This window comes from Equus caballus, chromosome 22, assembly GCF_041296265.1.
Source record: "Equus caballus isolate H_3958 breed thoroughbred chromosome 22, TB-T2T, whole genome shotgun sequence".
In the NCBI taxonomy this organism is placed as follows: domain Eukaryota; kingdom Metazoa; phylum Chordata; class Mammalia; order Perissodactyla; family Equidae; genus Equus; species Equus caballus.
Genome location: NC_091705.1, coordinates 33,678,136 through 33,700,808, shown reverse-complemented (window position 1 = coordinate 33,700,808; position 22,673 = coordinate 33,678,136). Strand labels below are relative to the sequence as shown.

At 44.0% G+C, this 22,673-nt stretch overlaps 1 protein-coding gene across 17 annotated transcripts in view; it reads left to right on the top strand.

The window, feature by feature from the left end:
• PTPRT (protein tyrosine phosphatase receptor type T) overlaps window positions 1-22,673 on the top strand; it is a 1,024,383-nt gene that overhangs the window by 80,964 nt on the left and 920,746 nt on the right. The window lies entirely within an intron of this gene.

Here is a 22,673-nt window from a genome sequence, read left to right as displayed (position 1 = left end):
CAACTCCACACCAACCCAGGGCAGCGATTTTACATTCTGTCCATATACTTGAATTTCTAAAGGAGTAAACCTCTCTCTGTGTAATGCACATAGTCCTTCCTTCCAGAATTAGCATTGGCAGCTAATGTTTAGAGAGTGGTTGAGGCCCTACTGTGTGCCAGACGCTGTGTGGAAGCTTCCAAGCAAACACACCATGGTTCCTGCCTCGAGGTGCCCCCAGGCTAACAGAAAAGAGATCCCAAGCCCAGAAATAATGAAGTAGAATCAAGTCCTGTGGGGATAGAGAGAGGGGCGCATCTCCTGTCGCTGCTGCTGGCTGGGTGGGGAGGTCAGAGAGCATTCTCGATGCAGAGCTGTTTGAGTTGGGCCTGGTAGGAGTGGAGGTGCAAAAATGAGAATGAGGCTTCAACCAGAAGCAGAGACCCAGAGGGGCTGGGGGAAGGACGGGGTTGGGAAACACCATTTGTAAAGGGGAAGGTTGGGAGGTAGGGATGGAAAGCTAGTTGGGGCAAACTGTGAGTGTCTTTGAAAGGGTGACGATATCTGAGGGAAGCAGCTTGTCCTATCCACCGACACTCCTGGTGCCTTTAGGAAGTAAGCCCAGAGTAGGGAGGAAAAGGCCATGAGGAGCATCAGACTCGGGTAGGCAGACTAATGTGCATAGTGCGTCCCTCCTCCCAACTTGCTGTTTGTCCTTCATAAAATTGCTTCCCCTCTGTGATCCATGCTTCCTTCATCTGTGGCTAACAGGACACCATTCCCGATCTACTGACTGCACTGGGTGTCATGACATTCAAACCAATGATGGATCTGAACTTATCTTGTGAACTATAACCTTCCACAAACATACAAGAAATCATTGCTGTTGTTTTTTTTGGATCTGGGGTATAGAAGATAGGTTTAATTTTACTCCCCTGCTCATGGTGTAAAGACATTATTATTACTATTATGGAGAAAGGCCCAAGTGTGTGTGTTGGGGAGGCAGGCAAGAGAGCTGTCATGCTGCCTTCACCCAGGACAGACATGGCATGAAGGAGAGGTGTGCACTGTCTGATCCGGCACCTTTTGCAAGGCTGAAATTAATCCTGCTTATGCCCGAGTCCAGCCAGTGAGGGATTCTGCAGGGCTGAATATTAGTGGGTGGCAAGAGAAATATCCATCAGAACGAATGTAGCCAGTTTACATGACAGGCAGGCCACTGGGTAGGTGAGGGCAATCAAAATATGAAACCACTTAAAAGTCTCTGAAAGCTGGATGTGCAATTACCGAGTCTCTAATGTGCTGCCAAACCCAGGGCCTGGGGTGCGAGTACTTAAAACGTGGCCTCTTATAGCCAGTTGCTGTGCTTAGCGTTTATCCTAGAAGTAATATTCTTTGCTTAAACATATTATTTGGTTTGTTTCAAACTCTGGGGTCAACTTCTAGCAGTATTGAGTCGATTCTTCATCCTTGTAAGGACGTGTTCCATCCGGTCAGGGACAAACGCTGAGTCTTCAGGGCAGTCTTTGAAGATTTCCACCCCACAGGGTAAGGGAGCCCTCAAAAGAGAAAATTTTGGAAGGGTGGGCTGACAGATCCTGGAGAGCTTGCTATTTGACGAATGCCTAAGTCGGGGGTGGGGCAATAGTCTGTGTATTCTATTCACATGAGTACAAGTCATCTTCAAAATGACCCTATGAAGGAGCTGGAGTTATATCCATTTTACTACAGCTGAGGAAACTGAGGCAGAGAGGTTGACTAACGTGGCCAAGGTCTTCGAGACAAGACCGTAACCCTGGACGTCTGGCTCCAGGGTCTGTGTTTTGAACCATTCTGCTGTCCTGCGTCTCTGTGGCTTTAAGCAAAGAAGTCCCAACTGCAAATTAAGTATTTCATGTTGGTAACCATGGGTCTGTGATAAAGTTCCAAATTTCAGTTTGCTATCAGGCTCCTTGGGCTCTTTCCATCGCTGGGGATGGGTGGGCTGGCTGGCTCTGTCCCCTGCCCCGGAACGTCTTGGCCCTCCTCCCATGGCTGGCAGCCGAGGGGGGCCGGTGGAGGGGGGTCACCTTCAGAAGCCTCCTGGTCCCCTTCATACACTGCATCTGCGTCTTGAGTGCATATTAACATGAGCTGATTTTCATGTAAGAAGAGAAATTTGGGGGCTGTTAAAGCCACACAGAAGACCCTCCGGATCAAAGAGAGTTCCATGCTTTCTGCTGTGAGGACCGTGGCCGGGGTTTGGCTGTCCTGTCACTGTCTGGCCATGCGCCTGAGCTGGTCCTTCAGCCTCTGGGCTTAGATCTCCCTTAAGATGAAATGTAGGAAAAAGGATTCCTGTAATCCTTCCAGCTCTCAAGTTTTGAGAGTCAGGAGACCGCAGTGTTTGCCATCCTGGAGGAGCCTGGCTGCCCTGGTTTAAATCCTATCGCCATTCCATGACCAGCTGTGTGACCTTGGGCAAGTTACTCAGCCTCTCTGTGCCTCTGCTTCTCCAACTGCAAATGGAACGCTAATGGCATCTTGCTGTAGAATTGTCATGAGGAGTGAAAGAATGAGTAGTTCCTGGCCTAGAGTGAGTGCCTTGGGTTAGCTCTCATTAATGTTCTGTGGCCATTAATTTTACTCTCCTACCTCATCAACTTCGTTGTCGTTATGGCTACTGTTTTTGAGTGGTGCTTGTGCAGCAGGCACTTAAAATGACTCTGTGAGGTCCCTGTCATTTAACCCCATTTTCTGAGCCGGGAAAGAGAGGTTAGTTGACCTGCCTGAGGTTGCACAGCCTGTAAGCGACAGAGCTGGGATTTGAGCCTGCCTTTTCTGACCTCATAGCCCACGCCCTCCTCACTGTCTTCGGCTTCCTTTTCCGAGGCGCCCCTTCCTGGCTCCCTTCCCCGGCCTTGGGGGCCACTGGGGCCGCCAGCTGAATCACGCCCTTGCAGAGGCCGGCGCTCCTCAGTAATTTGGAGGAAGCTGGTTTGCCCAGTGTTCAGTGTGCTCCTCTGCAGGTGGATTTATGGCTGCCAGAGCGTCCTGGTGCCTGGAAGCTTTGCCTTTTTAGTTTAATCTCCTCCAAACTTACCACAGGCCTTCGAGCTGGCAGTTGCCTGCCTGTGTGCTAGGCTGCGGGGAACTGCGAACTCACACCAGCTGATTTATGCTGTCTGGAAGGGGAGTCAGGGGCCCCCAGCCTCCCCAGCCTGCAGCCTCCTGCCCTGGTCCCTATCCCTGGCGGGCAGGGGCCTCCTTTGGTCCCCGCATATGAGCTGAGCCGTGATGAGCTGGCCTGCTCCATTGAGGCACTGGATTCCAGCCCTGTCCAGCAGGCCTCTGGGGGCTGCGGGGGATTGTCTGGCCTTCTCTTTGCATCTGGAAGGGCCTTGTTAGTATTCTGGGCAGGCAGAGCTGTGGATGGGGAGCCTGCTGGGCTGGGAGCTGGCCAGGATCGGGGGAAGCCTTCTGTCCAGAGTTCCTGGAGGAGAGATGGGGTGGGGGCTCCTGCAGGAGGGTTTGTCCTCGCTTACGAGGCCCTTCTCTGAGAGCCGACTCCTTGGGGGTGTTTTGGGGATGTTGGTGCTGTTTAATGGTCTGCCTCACCATTAAACCAAGGAGTTTATAAACCTTGCAGTTTTGATAGTGTCAAGAAGAGAAGGCAAGTGATCCAGTCACCTGTCTGAAGTCAGGCGGTGGGAAGTGTTCAATCTAAAGAGCCAAAAAGGTTGGGAGAGAATGGAAGAGAGAGGGAGGGAGAGGGAGGAAGAGGAAGACAGGAAGAGAGAGGAAGAGAGAAAAGAGAAGGAGAGCGAGAGAAGAGAGGAAAGGAGGCTGGGAGGATTTTTGGGGGTGGGAGTGGGGAAGCCACCGAGATGCACCCAGACCCCACAGGGCCTCCTGGCCTGAGTGCCCAGAAACCTGAAGGCTGTGGGCCCCAGGCCTTGTGTGCACCCACAGGTACTGAATTCCAGTCCCCTCAGGTCACTAACTCTGACAATCCCTTCCCCTCCATGTTGCCTCAGTTCTCAGCTGTCAAGATGAAAAATAATCATAGTGATTCACCCCTCTGACTGGTGGGGGAGATGACTAATGGCCGGTGACCCCGGGGTAAAGTACGAGGTAGCGTGGGGTGTGAAATGCTTGGTAACAGACCACCCGGCCGGCGAGCCTGGAACCCGAGCCTCAGGTGCCTCGGTCTGGCCCCCTGTTGAAATGGGCTTTGTCCCTCCCGAGGCAGAGACAGCTGGAGTGAGTGCTCCTCTCCAGGCTCCAGAGGGAGAGTGTCCAAGAAGCAGAGAGTGTGAGAGCACGCACGTCTGGGCGCCTCAGCACGGGCTGGCCCTGCTCCCACCGTGCAAGCTCCTTCAGACTGCTGGGCCTCTGCACACCCCATTTCCCTTGCCTATAACGCCTTTTATTCTCAACTCCTGACCATCCATAAAAGCTCGGCTCCAGCATCTTCTCCTCCTGGAAGTCTCCCCGAGGACCTGCCCTCATCTTCCTCTGTGCTCGGTGCACACTTCTCTTAGCCCTTGCACAGCCAGGTACACTGCCGCTCTGTAATATGCATTCGACAAACAGGTATTAAACCGTTATTAGGTAAGGACATTGTTCTAAATGCTGGAGATGCCACTGTGGACTAGACAGAGACGTCAGGCAATAAACCCCTAGACAGATAGATATGGAAAGGAGAGAGGATGGTGGTGAATTCTCTGAAGGAAAGGAGTAGGGCTGTGGGAGAATGATGGAGATGGAGCTCATTCTGGATGGTGGTGTTCAGGAAAGGCTTCCCTGAGGAAGTGGCATTTAGGCTGAGTCCTGAAGGATGAGGAAGAGGAAGCCTTGCCAAGAGCCCAGAGAACAGCATTCGAGGAAGAGGCAACAGCCAGCACGGTGGCCCTGAGGTGGAAGAATAGCTTGGTTTGTTCAAGGACCTGAGGGAAGGGTCCTCCTGGCTGGTGTATGATGGGTCAGTAGGAGAGTGGGACCGGGGTGAGATCACCTTGCAGGCCCTGGTTAGCAGTTTAGATTTCAGTCCTTAAGTGCAATGGGAGCCATCAGAGTATCGAAGCAGGGAAGTTACATGCACTGCTGTGACTTCCTCAAGATCACGCTGGCTGCTGTTTGGAAAATGGATTAGAGGAATGGGAAAGAAATTGGATGACTGGTCCTAGAACTCATTTAAAATACCGACTTAACCGTGTGTGCATGCGTGCTTGTGTGTGCGTGGATGTGAGCATGCGTGTGTGCGTGCACAAGTCTTCATGTTGTTGAGTTCTGGAAACTGGATTCTAAGATTCTTTTCTCTTTGAGGAAAAATAGTCCCCGTTAGCAAAAGCTATAGAAATTATGGGGAGATTTGCAAGCAGGGGCTAGAAACAGCCCAAGGTCCCTGAAAACTTTACTGAGCGTTTGGAAGACTTTCCCAATGTGCAGATTATAAAGCTGAAGTAGACTTTGGAGCAGTTAGGACCCACCTGCCCTGATGTCTGGAAAGAGATTTGCATCTTTTATGAGGTGGAAAAGGGACAGGAGTTTATTCTTCATAATAAGCACAAAGCAAAATGTCCTGCCCACTATTAATTTTCCTAGAGACAGCACTTTTCCTCACTTGAGTCTTTTTTAATGTTTGTTTTTTATAAATAATACCTGCTCATTATGTAAAATTTAAAAAGAGAGAATGTAAGAGCTTTTTTTGGAATTCTGCCAACTGAGCGCAAACACTGTTAGCACTTAGTGTGTCATCCCTTCTATTCTTATGTATAAGTTGATTTTTTTATGTACCGTGTTATCAGTGTGTGTGTGTAAAATTTTGTAAGCTGGTTTCCCCCCACGACATTATAAAGCTATTGCTCATTGTATCCATCAGGATAGGTTAGGTTAGGCTTCAGTAACAAATAAGCCCTAGGTCTCCGTGCCTTTAAACAACAAAAGTTTATTTCTCTTTCCCTCTCATGTCTATTCGGGTGGATTGGTGCCTCTCGGTTGGGTCCCCTTTACTCAGAAACTCATGGAAATGGAACCACTGTTATCTGCAATGTTCTTCTCTATAGCAGATGGAAAGAAAGCTCCGGAATATCTTGCATCAGCATTTAAATGTCATGATGGAAGTGGGATATCACTTCCACTTCAATTCATTGGTTAGAACGAATCACATGGTCCCACTCAACCACAGAGGGGCTAAAGAGTGTGATTCCGTCACATGCTCTGAAAGCTGAGAGCCAAAAATATTTGGTGAGCAGTGCTAAGGTCTACATACCGTTTGTGTCTCTCGTTCACACAGTCATTATTGCAAAATATGACATGCACGTGGAAGATATTGTTCTCAACAGTACACTATGTATTTCTCATTTTCTGTACGGGGACTTTTCTACTGCTGCATCTGGGAAGCCCCCTGCTCAGCCATTCTGATGGGTATACACATTTGGAAATGCCAGGCCCCTGGGGCAGCCCTTGATTGATGGGGAATGGAAGCCAGTGGGTACATATTCCCATCTTCCTTCCCTAGGCAGAGAATTCTCAGAGGGTCCCTAATTGGATGGAGTCTGCCTTGTCCCAGGGGTGATCTGCTCTACAGTTTACCCTTGGATGGACTTTCCCTCCTTCCCGGTTTCACCCTTCCCAGTCCTCCACTCCTGTCACCTGGCATCACTTCCCCAAATAAACTGCCTCCTCGCATGCCCCTGTCTTATGCTTTGCATTTTGGGGAAACCTGGGCAAGAGAGGCACGAATGTCTCTGCAGTTAGAGCTGTGCCCCTTGAAAGTTCCAGGCGCCTAGGTCAGATGAATTTGCTTTCTTTACCACTCCATCAATTTTGCAAGAATCGTGGCTTATTATATTTTGACTATGTTGGAATCTGACTTTCTTGTACAGCTTTTTGTTTCCTAATTGTCTTTCATTTGTCTTGTTGGTGGAGGAAGCAGACACTTTCTTCCCTGCATCCCCCGCACCTTGCAATCATTCAGTCACCCTCTTTGTGACGTGCTGTACTGTGTCTGCCTTCCAGGTGGGCCTGCTGTCCCGCTGTCTTCCTGAGATGTTTGTTTCTTACTCTCCTGGAATTCTTCTCTTTCTAGAATTCCCCATCTTATTTTTTCTTGTTTTTCTTTTCGTTTTGTTTCACTATCTCCTCATTGACTTTTCATAAATGGAGAATTATGTGGAAAACGTTTTGTTCTTAAGGATTGAAAAAAAATATTTTTTAACCTTCATGTTGTGGTGTGTGTCTGACTCTAGAAATTTAGAGTTAAAGTAATTTTCCCCTTGACATTTCAAAATGTGTTCAATTGTCCTCTAATATTCAGTATTGCTAATTTGCTCAACACATAAAATTCTCATGCCTTTATGAGTAATTTGTTTTGTTTTGTCCATCCACCGCCTCCCCTAACATACATGCCCCTGGAAGATTTTAGGATATTTTCTTTATGGTATTTTCTGTTTATCCTATTTGGCACTTGATGGGCCCTTTCAATCTTATTTCTTTCTCCAATTCTGTGAAATTTATTTTTAATTTTTTTTGTGATTATTGTCTTCTCCCCATTTTCTTTATTATCTCTCTAGCAACTCCTCGAAGATGGACGTTTACTTCATGGAATGGCCTTCCAAGACTCTTACTTTGTCTTTCATTGTCCAAAGATTTCTCTGTCTGCTCTATCTTCTGAGAGATGGCCTTAAATTTTTCTGTTAATTTTTTCTTTTGGTCTTTTTTAGCAGGCATGTTCTTAATTTCCATCAAGTTATTTCTTTTGGTTCTTTGATTGCTTTTAAAAAAATAGCCACTTGTCCTTTCTTGTTTTATGTGTGTAATATCTTTTTTAATGTCTTGGGAGATATTATTAAGAATTCTTTGACAGTTCTTGTCTGCTCCTGGGTTATCTCTATTTTCCTTGGACTCGGTCCTGTAGGTTCAGCTCACTTCTATCTGTGCTGTTGTTTTTCTCCCCCAAGTGTTTGATGATTTTGGTTGTTCATTCGTTCTAGGAATGCAGCACTGGAGTGATTGATACAGACAGCTGGAGTGGTTTTGTTTGTCCACCTCTAAGTACACGGGCAGCTGAGTTGATTGGCAGCCTTTGCTTGGACATTTTTAGAACAAAAGCAGACACGTTGTGCCTCTCCACTGCCTAGGAACATATTCGGGGATGATAATTCCCACTCTGGAAGCTTAAGCACCTCCTTGCGAGGTTGTTAAGCATCCTTAGAAATGAAATCTCCTGCTTTCACCTGGGGAGACTCATTTGGCTCTTGGGGGAAGAGGTGAGGGGTGATGGGTGAATAGTTGGGGAGCGGTCAACCTTCCTGCAGACAGTTTTCAGTCATTCCTTCCCTTCCTTCCACTCCTGTGGAGTGGGCTTTCGTGACGGGAGGCAGCTTCTCCCTTCTTATTATTCTGGCTCCTTCTTCACCTCTCCACTTGCTCTGTTCTGCTACCAGCACTACTGCACCTGCCTTCTGGTTTTTATAAGTTCACCCAAGGTTCACAGTGCTTTTATGACATTGTCCTATTTGTGCTTATTTACTGTAATACCAATGAGCTTTGGAGAGTGAGGCGGGGGCGAACACATATCTTCAGCTGCCCTCATAAACCATTCATGATTTAAAACCCTGCAGATTTATGTTAGCAATGCCTGCTTCTTGGATGTTTAATTTTTCTCTGATTTTCTCCTCTCAAACCATGAGGAGCATCTTTATGTATGAAACTTTTTTTTTTTAATTTAATTTTATTTTTTTAAAGATTTCATTTTTTTCCTTTTTCTCCCCAAAGCCCCTCGGCACATAGTTGTACATTCTTCGTTGTGGGTCCTTCTAGTTGTGGTATGTGGGACGCTGCCTCAGCGTGGTTTGATGAGCAGTGCCATGTCCGCGCCCAGGATTCGAACTGACGAAACACTGGTCCGCCTGCAGCGGAGCGCAAGAACTTAACCACTCGGCCACGGGGCCAGCCCTATGTATGAAACTTTTAAACCATTCATTATTATTTCTTTGAGACTGATTGCCAGAAGTGGAATAAGGTTAAATGTTATGGTAAAGAGAACAGTCACATCCTCACTATACCACTGACTAGCTGGTGGTTTTGAGCATGTTGCTTAGCATCTCTGAGCCTTATTTTCCTCATTTATTAGTTGAGGATAATAATAGTCTTATCTCCTAGGAATAGGTGCATGGGTTAAAATCAATAATGAAAAATGCATATTCCATGGTATTTTCCCCTTAAATATGCTTTCAGTTAATAACACCTGCTATTATTATTATTATTATTATCACCATCATCATGCATTATTTAATCCTTGCAGCAGGGAGGGATTATTAACTCTGTTTTACAATGAGGAAAACCAGACTTAGAGAACTTGTCACTTTCTTAAGCCGGTGCTCTCCTGTTCCAGCACAGCTACTTGCACATGAGGGAGAGATTGGGTTGTTCTAGAATCCAGGCTGCGTCAGAGTGAGATGTTCTTTCCCTAGGTAACGGGAGTTCCAGGATCAAGCTATTGTTCAGAGGTGAGCATTTTGTCAGGAGAGATGCTTGGAAAGTCTCCCGAACCCACTGGTGCCAAGCTAGGTGCCTGGAGCATGGGGACAGGCACAGCCTGGTGTGCCTGGATGGGTTGGGCAGAGTGAGTGCCTCGTTTGAACCCCTAGGACATCAAGCTTTGTCTGGATGACCTTACCAGGGAGCCTCTAGAAGGTAGGTTAGGCTGGGGTTACAGGACCCAGAAAAGGAATTTGAACTCAGCACCATCTCGACTCCAAGTCTGTACTTTCTGGCTGGCTGGGTAGAAGCTGAATCATGCCATGAGATGAGCATGCTGTCATCAGCAGGGGGCACTCGGTAAATATTTGCAGAATGTGCAGGTGCAGGAGTGAGTGCATGATGACGGCCATGAGGACTCTAGAATGAGATGTTCTGGTGGGCGGATGGTGAAGGAAAGCTCCTGGCTACCTCTGCTGGGACCCTCACCCTCTCTCTGGTAACCGGAGATAGAAACACTGAGGACCTGTCTGAGCAGGCTCCACCTGACTGTCCATTTCTGCCTCATTTATCAGAATATACGTTGCCCTTCAAGAGTTCTCTTAGGCTCCTCATCACTCATTCAAAAATGCTGCCTTTGCCCAGAGCATTTGTGCAAATTCCACTTTTGGAAATGTTTTCAGAGCCAGTTTTAAACACACAGACAAAACCCAAACAAAGTAAAATAATCTATCATTTCTTGAGAAATGTACCCGGTGGGATAGTTTTGTTTTGGAACTAAAATAGTATTTTCCAAGCTCACTACTGATTATATTGCATTTCAGGTGAATTTCACCAGCAGGTCTCGTGTCGCTCCTGTGCTGGGGTCACTGAGTTCCATAGGCTGAGTTTGTGTCCTTGAGTAAAAGCTTGTGGGTTAGAGCTTTGCTCTTTGAAAACATTGCCCAGCTCTCAAAAAATAATTTGTCTCCCCTTTAATATATGAAGAAGAAGGTATCAGGTCGCTCAGAAGGCCCTTGAAAGAGAGTTTCACACTTTGTGAACAATGACAAAGAGCCAGGTGTGAGGCCAAGATGTCCCAGTTCTACTTTAGTTAAAAAACAAAATCAATACAACAACATAGATAGCTCTTAGAAGATTACACTAAGTGAAAGAAGCCAGACTCAAAAGCTATATACTATACAATTCCACTTGTGTGACATTCAGGAAAAGACAAAACTACAGGAACAGAAATTAGATTTATGGTTGCCAAGTACTAGGGCAAGGGGGGAGGTGTTCTCTTAAGGGACATGAAAGAATTTTGGGGGGATGATGAAAATATTCCATATCTTGACTGGAGTGGTGCTTACAAGATTGTGTAAGTTTGTCAAAATTTGCAGAACTAGACACCTATAAAATAGGGTGGATTTTGCTGTATGCAGTAAACCTGGAATAAAATAAAATAAAGCCAGCGACATTCCTTAATAGGCATGTCTCCTATACCCAGTTCTGGCGGCATTTCCCTACATTTGCTATTAAAAGAGCAATTCTTTTTGGCTTGGAGCAGTAGGATTACTAAGCCCTAAGCCTACTGGGTTTTATTGAATGACTTTGTATGACGGTGACAACCTAGAGCCATGGTCCTTATTCACAAATTTAAAGTGTTTCCAGGCGTTGTGATTCCTCAAAGGAAGATTATGTTCAGAATGGTTTTAAGGTTGAATGTCCTTTATTATTTTTTTTTGGTCTTTTGAAAATTAGTGATTCATGCTTGGTGGCTGGAGTGACTCCCCATTACTGAGTGCAAATTATTCATCAGCCCGGAAAACACATTCCCCTCTAGTTGAAGATTCTGCTTTGACTCTTGATGTTAAAGTCATTTCTGAAATAATTCCACAAAGAATGGTGGCGTATGATTAGCATGGAATGGTGGCAGTTAAATGATTCTTTTGTCAAATGTTATATTCGTAAAAGGGTGTAGGGCTTACAAGTGCCATGTCATGGTGTAGAATAAATGCAGCTCTGGTTGGTCCTTTTGGGGGTTGTCTCGTTTTAGACAAGTTGAATTAGAGCGCCCTTGCCTGGCTGCATTTGGAATTACATCCCTTTAAGCAGGGTAGCTGGCCTTTGCATGGGTGTCTGGAGGGAGGCAGGAAGTTTGGTGGTGACCGGGAATGAAGAGCCGGGGAGCAGCATTTGAAATGGAAACTGGGTGCAGTTTCTTTAGTCTTACCCCTTCAATGTTTGTCTTGGGCCATCATGTAATTTCTGGACCTCTCAGTTCATATTCAACTGACACCCCAAACTTGCAGGTGACTTTTTCCTAGAAATGTCTTTCATCTCTCAGCTAGAAAAATATGTATATTCCTTTTCCAAACTCCAACACACTCTTCTGTGTGTTTGTTTCTTGGGATCCTTAGTGCCCTGTACTTTGAAAGGTACATGGTTTACTATTAGATGTCTATTAGAGGCAAGCCCGTTGGTGTACTTGTTAAGTTCACGTGCTCTGTTTGGGTGGCCCAGGGTTCATGGGTTTGGATCCTGGGCACAGACCTACACGTCACTCATCAAGCCATGCTGGGGCAGCATCCTATGTGCAAAGTGGAGGAAGATTGGCGCAGATGTTAGCTCAGGAACAATCTTCCTCAAGCAAAAAGAGAAGATTGGCAACAGATGTTAACTCAGGGCCAATCTTCCTCACTGCCCCCTGCAAAAATGATTTCTATTAGATTGTAAACTCAAGGGAATACAGCAAGGTGCCTTACATGTAGTTGGTGCTCAGTTAGTACTTGTTGGATGGAAGTGCTCCAGCAAGATTCCCAGTGTATGTACTCACCGAGTAACATTTACAATTATGATGATGAGGTGGCCTTTGTGCTCATTAGCTAAACTGCTTGAATACCTTGTGTCTTGTAGAGTTTGGTGTACGAGCCACATGTGGGATGGGAGATCCTGGACAATCACAGGATGCTCTAAAGGAAGGAGATGTGTCTGAATAGCCAAGGTCCCGGTGTTCTGATGTGGCACAGAATGCCTTGTGGGGTGGACGACAGCTGTACATCCAGGCCTCCAAGCTGACTTGGGTGGGGGCTCTGGAAGTGCCACAGTTCTTTGGAGCTTAATAAAACCAGCAGCTATTCTGCGAGTCAGTCCGGAGACTGGAAGGAAACTTTGATCTCTAATTGTCACTGTTGGGGAATGTTAAGGTAGAAAAAATAAGGTTTTAGTAGCTGCGAACACCTCAAGTTACTTATGATTTTATTAAAATTTTTTAAAATTTAAATTTTTTTATATTTTAAATTATATTTAAATACAAATAAAGAATATTTTTCTTAAAATTATTTATTTATTTTTTTCATTATAAAAATAAATGCCCGTTCCTTCTCAGAAAGAAAGATTAGGAAGGTAGAAAGAAGAAACGCCATAGGCCTGTCATCTGGCGGCAGTCATGTTTCCTATTTTGGTGTACTTCCTTCTATTTTCTTTTGATTGTAAAATAATAAATGTATCCACTAGAATGAGTGTAAAAAAAAAGGCATAATAGCAAGTATTGGCAAGGATGTGGAGAAGCTGGAACCCTCATACATGGCTGGTGGGTGTGTAAACTGGTGCAGCCACTTTGGAAAAACTGTCTGGCTGTTTCTTAGACAGTTAAACCTAAATTTATCATATGACTCAGCAATTCTACGACTGGCTAGCTACCCAAAAGAAATGAAACCTATGTCCAGAGAAAGGCTACTATGAAAATGTTCTTAGGAACGTTATTCAGAATAGCCCCAAATTGGCAATAATTCAAGTGTCCAGAAACTGGGAAATGGATAAACAAAATGTGGCAGATCCTTCCAATGCAGGACTACTCAGCAATAAAATGAAATGAAGTAATGATACATGCAATGGCTGAACCTCAAAGACATTATGCGAAGTGAAAGAAGCCAGGCAGAAAAGACCACATATTGGATGATTACATTTATATGAAATATTCAGAAAACAGCAAATCAATAGAGACAGAAAGTAGATTAGTGGTTGTCTGGGGCTGGAAGTGGGAACGGGGCTTTGACTGCAAAGAGGCATGAGGGATCTTTTCGGGGTGATGGAGATGTTTAAAACTGGAGAGTGATGGTTGCACAACTCTGTAAACATAATCATAATCATTGAATTATACACTTAAAATGGGCGAATTTTATGGTATGTAAATTATACTCCAATAAAACTATTAAAATAAGAATATTCATAGAAGCACTATGCTTAATTGCCCTACCAAAAAATAATAATAAACAAAGAGGAGAATTCTGGTTCTAATCAATGTGATAAACAAAGCATGGTCTTCTGGTCTCTTCCTCTGCTCAGGGTTCTGGATTTGCCAGAAAAAGCAGGGGCGGGGGTCCCATAAGCAGCCTGGAAGTAAAGCTCCAGACAGCGCCAGCATGAGAAATGAAGCGCGTGTGAGGACGTGCTGGAGGGCAGAGGTAGCGGGAGGCAGTAGTGTGGGGAAGACGAGTTCGTGGGTAATCTTTAGCTGTGGAGAGGAAAAGATAAGTATAAATGTGGGTCTTACTTCTTAAGTTAGGGCCAACCAAGAAAATAATAAAAAATATATTTTATAACTTTCAAACTCGCAGTAGGAAAAAAATAAAGAAAATTGGACCAATTCAATCAGAGATAGGAAACTAGAAAGACAAAAGCACAGTAAAAAGAAAACACAAAATAGGATAAAGAAATCAATCCGACAGTATCAGTGATTACACTCTAAATGGGTTAATCTCACTGATTAAGACAGGAGGACTCTTTGATCGGGTTACAAAAAAGATCCAGCAATATGTGGTTTTAAGAGAGTCACATAAACAAAGGCACAGAGCAAGGTTGAAAATAAAGGGCTAAAAATGGAATTCCAGGAAAATAACCAAAATAACACCAGGCTAGCAATTTCAGTATCAGATGAAGTAGAATTTAAGGTGAACAACTGAAAAGAGATGAAAAGTGATGATTTATTCTGGAAATGCCACAGTACCACAGTATTTCAAGAAGATATAATAGACGTGAACAAATATAACCAAGAACACGGCCTCACGCTATATAAAGAAATAATTGGCAGAATTATAGTCATACATAGATAAATCTACCATTGTACATGTGGATTTGAATATATTCTTCTTGGAAACAGATCAAAGAGACAAAAATAAGCAAGGAAATAAACGATTTGGATAACATGATTAATAAGCTTGCACTCAGAAAACACTAAATGCATATATTTTTGAGCATGCACAGAATTTTCACAAAAGTGGATCACATCTAGACCAGAAAGTCAGTCTCAGATTTCTAAGAATTGACATCATTCAGACCATAGTCTCTGATGCAATGAAACCAGAAGTATTGAAATAATAAGATAGGGTAGAAATCAGTAAACGAGGGATGGAAAAAATAGCAATGATTCAACAAACCAAATATTAGTTTTCTGAAAATATTAGGAAGATGGACAAGTCTCTAGTGAGACTCATCAAGGAGTAAAGAGATAAGGTGCGTTTCAAATAACTACAGATATAGAAGCAACTTCGATATCCTAAGTGAATTGGTTGAACAACTGTACACAAATAAATGTGAAATGCCATATGAAATGAACAGATTTATGGGAAAAAAAATATGAGATTCCAAAGTTGGCCAGTTGATAAATGGAAAACTTGACTAGAACAATTGCTGCTAAAGAATTTGAAATAGTGGTGAAAACTTCTTCCTCCTCCAAAAATCATAAGGCCCGTACAGTTTTATATGAATAGATAGTCCCTGCCTTGTACAGATTGTTCCAGAGATTCATAAAAAGGGGAGGGCTGCTCTTGTTGTTTTGTGAGGCTTAACATCAAATTTATATCCTCAATATCAAAATTGAATGAAGATAGTACCAGAGAAGAGAAATTACCAGTCAATTGCAGTGAAAATCTGAAATAAAATGTTAACATTCCAAATCCAACATCATATTAAAAAACCATATAGCGTTGGATTTCTCCCTAGAGTGCAAGGATGATGTGTTAGGGTCACACTAGCTGCTCTGACAAATAGGCTCCCTTATACACAGAGGTTTATCTCTTGCTCACAAAGTGGATGGTGGTTGGCAGGTGGTGCTTGTGGTGATTCAAGGACCCAGGCTCCTTCCATCTTGTGGTTCCACCACTCACTAAGGCCCTGGAATCCCAAGAGAGAGTGTAGTGAATCTCTCCTTCCTTTATAAGAGCTCTGGGCCTGTGAGTGATACATAGCATTTCTGCTTATGTTCTGTTAGTGAGAAATGGGTTGCATGGCCACATCTGCATGCTGGTAAGTGTAGTTCCAGGCTGGGTAGCCATCTCCTAATGATAATGCCCCACTATAGAAGGGGCAGCAGTAATTTTTTTGATGGACAGCTAATGTCTGCTACAGATTTACCCTCAGAAAACTTATCAATAAAATCATTAACTGATTCGAGGAAAATGGTCGTATATATAATGATCTAAAAGGATGTGGAAAAGGCACCTATTTATGACAAAAGCCCAGAGAAAAATAGGAATAGATAGTACATCAATCAATTTTTGCTAGGTTATGCAGTAGTAACAAACAACCCCAAAATGTCAGTGGCTTTGGACAACAAAGGTTGATTTCCTGTTCGTGTTACGTGTTGGCTGTAAGTTGGCTGTGTCTCTGCTTTCTGTATTCTTCGTTCCGGAACCCAGGCTGGAGGAGCAGCTCCTGTCTGGGATGTGGTGATCCAGAGCAGAGGGGAAGGAGCTATGGAAGCACCTGATGATGGTCTCAAGTGTTAGCTTGGATGTGGCCTATGTCACCTCCTTTCACAGTCCATTGGCCAAAGAAAGTCGCACGGCCAAGCCTCATGTCACTGTGATGGGATCTATAGTTTGCTCAAAGGAAGAGGCCCTGTGGAGTTGGCCAGGTAGAGAGGAGCAGCAAATAATTGAGAACAACAATACAGTCTATTATGGAAAGGAATGCCCTTAACCTGATAGACTTTTCTCCAGAAGCCTATTGCAAACACTACGTTTAATGGATAAATTCTAGAAGCATCCTTTTTCAAGGTTAATAAGAAGTAAGGATACCCATGATTATTGCTGCTACATACTAAAGAAGGTTTGAGTAATGCAGTAAAATAGATAAAAAGAAAGTCATAAAGATTGGAATGAAAAAGACAAATTGTCACTATTTGCATTTAATATCATTTCCTTGAAAAAAAAAAATTAGCAGACTAACCACCAGAAGTAGTGAGTTCAGTAAGTTTGCCAGATAATATAAACTAACAAATATCTATAGTGTTCCTCTGTACCACAATAATAAATTAAGAAAATATAATAGAAGATGTCATTCACAGTAGCGACAACTGTAATGTATCTAGGAATTAATCTACTCAAGAGTGTGTGAGATTTACCTGGAGAAATTCTAAAGGGCATGAAAGAAGTCCTAAATAAGTGGAGAGGTATACCATGTTTATGGATAGAAAGGAAGATAGTGTTATCAAGGTATCATTCATTTCAAAATAATCTATATACTTAATGTAGGTACAGTAGCATCACAGCATTGCCAGAGGTGATTGGTCAAACAGATCTTAACATTTGCATGGAAGGAAAAAAAGACTCGTTAGTAGCTAATTAAAGGAAAAGAACAGAAAATGTGGGGATTTGTCCTACTAGCTCTAATGTGAGTGTGGCGTCTGAGAGTTGGTTGCCTGGACGTTCTAGTGGATAGCAGTTCACTGATCCCCGTCTGCTTCACTTATCAGAAACTTCTCTCTTATAGTCAATAAAACCCTACTCTTGAAGCATTAATTGAATGTTTACTTTGTGCCACTGTTGAGGAAATAAAGAGGGATAAGGTTTTGGACTCTGTCTTCTGGGGTTCACAGTTCAGGAGTCAGGGCAGAACACAAATTCTGCTTAGCATAATTAGTTCTACATTACTGGCAGAGGAGAGGGAGAGAGGGAGAAAAGCGAGTTGGGAGTAAGAAACTAGAATGGCAGTTGTGTTTAAGAAATGACTCTTAATTTCTAGGGGAGGTCTGTGTTCAAAGTGTCCAAAAATGGCACAAAGTGAAAAATGGCCCCAGAACAGAACTGCAGAGCACTCTGCAATGATGGAAATATGATGTGGGGGAAGCAGAGTGGCATGTGTATTTATGTGTGTCTGGTGCTAGCAGCAGGATGGCGAGGGAGCTGCCAGCGAGAAGAGCAGCTTTCCTTCGATCATTTGGAAGCATAGTTTATTTCCCGATTGTTGGCTCTGCCTTTTCTCTGCCACTCAAACTTTATTGGGAAATGGATTCTCTTGCCAAAAGAGTGTGATTAATACTGCAACTGGTTGTGGGCTTAACAACAGATTGATGGTTATATTTTTAAAGGGGCAGCCTGCTTATGGTTTATGTCGCTATGGTATGTTGCGTTTATCATCCGTAAGTGGAGGAGGCCTGTTTAAGTTAGATGTTCGTTGCTTTTCACATGGCATTTGTTGTTCACTGGCCCTCCCTGCCACCTTGCGTTGTTGTTTGACTTTAGAGAGTGGGTGTGTATGAAACAGGAGCCATCATACCAAATTTTATGTGTGCATAGCAATACCTGTGCATAATGCCATGACCACCACTAGACACAGTTTTCTTGGTCCTGGAGGTGAAATGGGAATATTAGAGATGAAGGCTGCCTGCATGCCCAAGGTGGGCCTTGTGGGTCACCAAGATCTGGGTCCCATTCCTCATCCCCACAGGCCCCCAGACTCATTTACTCAGGGCCTCCCGAGGGGTCAGTTTCAGGGAGATGGGCTCCCTCACTGAGTCTGCAAGACACTGGTCTAAAACCAGATGCTGAACTTGTTAATTTGTAATGACAAATATAACTTTTAGGAAGACTAAATTTCTTATTCATTCATTTATTCATTTGTTCAATAAAGATTTATTGAGCATTTACTATATGCCTCAGCTAACCTAGGAACATGGAGTAGCCATTAATTAGGCCAAAGGGTGGGGGTCGTGAATGGGGAGCAACCCGAGAAGAAAGAACATTGTGAGCAAAGACCCTGAGGTCTACTGTCTCACATGTTCTCACTTCCATAGGTTTTTCAACACTGAAAGCCAACATGAGGTAAGAATGGTGCTTGGTGAGCGTGGACCTATCAGAAGGGTTGCTGGGAAATGAAATCCTTTAGTATATTCTCCCGCCTCTGCGTGTACTCAGGGATGATTGAGAAGGGTGACTGGAGTGGGTGTGTTTTAGATTGCGTGCATGGGTTGGGCCTGGCCTCCTCTATTTAGTTGGAAATCAGACTTCCTGATGTCTTCTGCACCATCTCAAAGCTGAGCTCTTAGCTTCAGCAAGGGGCTCCCTCTTGCACGTTTCGGGGGTTTAGCTGAGGTGGTTGTCGTGGGCAGTATTTGCAGTGAAGTTTTTGTCCACACCACCAGCTCCCTGTCACCTAGACTGTCAGAATTGACACTGTATGGGAGGCAGTGTGGTATGCGTAGAAGGACGTGGACTCTGTCATCTCGGCTTGGGTTGAGCTTCTGCCTGTGCCACTAAATGAGCTGTGTAGCCTGTCTCCTGATTGACAAATGGGGTAAATAGTAATACCTGCCTTTTTGTCGTTGAGAAGATGAAGGGAGATAATGCGTACAAAGCATTTGACACTACTCCCTGGAGTAAGCATTTTGTAGTGTTGGATGTGATTGCTTTTGTTATTTTTCACTCCTTTTCTTCCCTACCTAAATCTGTTTATTCATCAAGTCCCTCTGAACCTTACCATTAACTGAGCAGAGACGGAATCAAAAGGTGGGCTGGGGCCGGATCACGTTGGCCCTCACAGTCCTGCTTGGCATTCTGAACCTCATCCTTTGGCAGTGTGGGTCCAGCCTGCATTTTCCAAGCAGGGCTGATGGGGTCCCATTTGTAGTTTCGAACCATCACTCTGGGGACACCTGGGAGGGAGGACCAGGAGTCCCATTGGGTGGCTGGTTGGAAATGCAGCTGTGATGCACAGAGGGCCTGAGTGAAGGCTATGGCTTGAGGAGGAGAGGAGAGGAAGGGGTGGTGTTTAGAAGTGCTCGGGAGGTACGGTCATGGAGACTCAAGTGATGTTGTGGGAGGTGAGGGAAAGAGAGGAATCAAAGCTGTCCCCAGGACTCGTGTCTTGGGTTCCCAGTCTGGTGGTGATGCCCATGGAGTGAAGGGAGGAGGATGCGTAGGGGTGGTGGCGATGGGTGCTGCGGAGTTTTGCCTCCTCTTTGTCTCAACTGGCAGGTAGCTCCCACGTTCTGGGGATAGGAACATATCTCTTGGGATGTTTTGGGGGGACCCGAGGAGACTCTTGAGAATATTTTTTCTCTTCTCCAATTAAGGACCACATATCTATAGTAAAAGGTCACTGAAGACCACATCAAAGTAAAAAGCAGGCTCATTAGTGTTCTTTTTCTTTCTTGAGAGTGGGTTTTTTTTTTTTTTGTTTCATTTGGTTTGCATTTAAAATCAAGGAGAATGAGATCAAATCCTATTAAATATATCACATGGCAACATTTTATTTTAATTTTATGTTATGCATAGTTAAGGAGACTTACGGTAGCCCAGATGAATCAGAGAATGCAGTGCTGGCCTCCAGGAGTCTTAGCGCTGGACCCTCGGAATCGTGCGGAAACTGGAAAGGTGGGGATTTTCTTGGAAAAATGAGAGCGAAAGATGTGGACAGAAGGAAAAGACATTATCTGCCCACCCAACAGCGGAAAGAATTTAGTTACTGTGGTCACTGTTAGGTTAAGAAAAAAGACCAATGGTCTTTTCCCAATTAAAATAGTGGAAATGATTTTTAAATAGTTAGAGGATTTAAGATCCCCAACAGACATGGATGTTTAGAAAACTTGCTGAGGGCCAGGTGAAATTAAGGCTCGGCCAGAGATTCTTCAACTCTGCAATACGTGGGATTCTGAAATTCTGAGGAATGAAAAAAGATTTCAACCCTTTGAGACCTGGGAACTCACATCTTGCTTGAAAGTGAGCGTAGAGCTCTCATTACTGCTTTGTGCAAAGGCTTGTGAAATTCTAACTGTGCGCGCACCTGTTCTGTTAGCAGTTTAAGTTCTGCACATTTATTTTTCTTCCGCATTCAAAGATGTGCTTTCCATTTCAGATTTTATTTGCTCTCAGGTCTTCCTTGGCTCCGTGCAGGTTTAGCCCACAACATGGCTGTAGATTAGTCAGGGGAATGGCCCATGTTGCCTGGCCAAAGTCAAGGAGGATTTTTTTTCTGCTTTTACTTTTAAATTGAGGAGTTCACATGAAACGAGAATGATTTGCAGTTGGGCAGCACATTTCCCATTTCACTTCTGCTGGGGCACTTCCACACAGGGATCACAGCCCCATCCTGGAGATACAGCAACCTGTGGGATGGAACCTGACAAATGCTTCTTAGAGCCCAGCCTGCCTGCCTAATGAATCCCAAAGAAGAAATGTGACCGGCCGGCCCTCTGGCCTTCCTGAGTGTGTGCTGCCTTCCAGCCCTTTGTGAACTCCCAGCATCTGGGTGTACGTCTGACATGAGAGCACTCTTCACGGTGCCAGATAAATCAGGAAAGAGAGAAGGCCATGTGCACTTAAAACGATGCCATCCAAGGATACCTCCTAAAATATGCGTGTTCTTTCAGCTTAGGGATGCTCACACTTTGGTGAGGAATCCCATGAGGGCTCGTGGTTCTTAAAACTTTCTTTTAATTAGACAGTGGTCTTATGATGCTGATACATCTCCACTGTTTAGCACTAAAAAGCAGGACAATGGCCTGGAGAAAAACAAAACACTGTTCATTAAGGGCTGGATGTTTATCTTCTGCATCCATGCAGAGCTCTCCCCAGAGGCTCTGCACTGGGAATGAGCCTGAGAAAAAGCTCTGGGAAGGGGCAGAGCGAGATGTGTGCTTTCAAAGTCGAAGTCAGCATGTCCTTTTTGGAAAGCTTTGGCTCTGGGGCACAACCTTGCCAGTGAGGGCTTATTGCCTCCAGAATGTGGCAGGCGTGTAGAAGGAAGAATGGTCTTCTTCCATTTTCTAGTGGTTTTGACAGCCTGGTGTTTGACTCATGATCCAAAGACTTAGCTACTTGATTTTAGGGAAGGCTAGAATTTCAAGCCCCAATTAGACATCTCGTCTAACTCTCTCATTTTACATTTGGAGGAATTAAGTTCTAGAAAGTTCTAAGAGTGACTTCACTAAGGTTCTGTGAGAGCACAGAAAGAGGACTCACTTTAGGACCCAATCTGGGTTCTGCCTCTGAATAAATGTGTGACTTTGAGCAAGAACCTAAGTAAAAGTTTGAATAAATGCACAAGCCAACTTCCTCGTGTCTTACTGAGGATTATGTGAGGGCTTGCTCAATGTTACTTTCCTTCCGGCAGAGTTGAGTTAAGTGATGGACATGTGAGACTTGGGGAGTCCCGTATGCAGATTGCCAACAAGTAGATCAGTTTCATTCTCCCGGGTTTAATGACTCAGATTGTTGGAGAGTCAAACCATAGGGAAACATATCTTTTACACTGAAAAAGAACATATGGTCATTAACAGACGTTATACAATTTTGTTTAGTTTTTGCTTTTAGTTAACAGTCTAATAGCAAGCAATAGTTTAAATGTGTGTTGGCACGTTTTTATTAAAAGGATCGGTAAAGTCAATTATATTATAGTCATCTACTGCAGTTTCTCAGCCTTTTTTCATGATCGCCCCCCTAAGGAGCCTTTCAGACATTTTTTCCCCTAATTGCTACTCCTCCATAAAATTTTAATACCACAGATATACTGTATGTGTGTGTGTGTGTGTGTGTGTGTGCGCGCACGCACGTGTGTGTGTGTATATATGTATATTCTTTATACGTAAGAATTAGGTATTTTTCTTCGTCTCTCCCTGCCCCCAATTTGAGAATGCATCATCTAGAGGAACAGCCCAGAAGCATCTGAAGGCAACCTCACTAAGTTCTTATTCTCTCTGGAATAAGAAAGAGACATATGCAAACAGTTTTGAACACGGGAAAATGTTATACAAGTGGGAGGAATGAGAGAAGTGGACACAAAATATAATGTACAATATAATACCTCCATTATATGTTCAATATTAAAAACAGAAGTCTGTGTTGAGTAGTTATCACTGTGTAGCTGATTTTATTTTCCCCTTTATATTATGCTGTATTTCCCCCCAGTTTTTCTTCAATGAGCATGGATTCCCTTTACAATAAAACAGCTGTTATTTTGCAAAGTAAGCA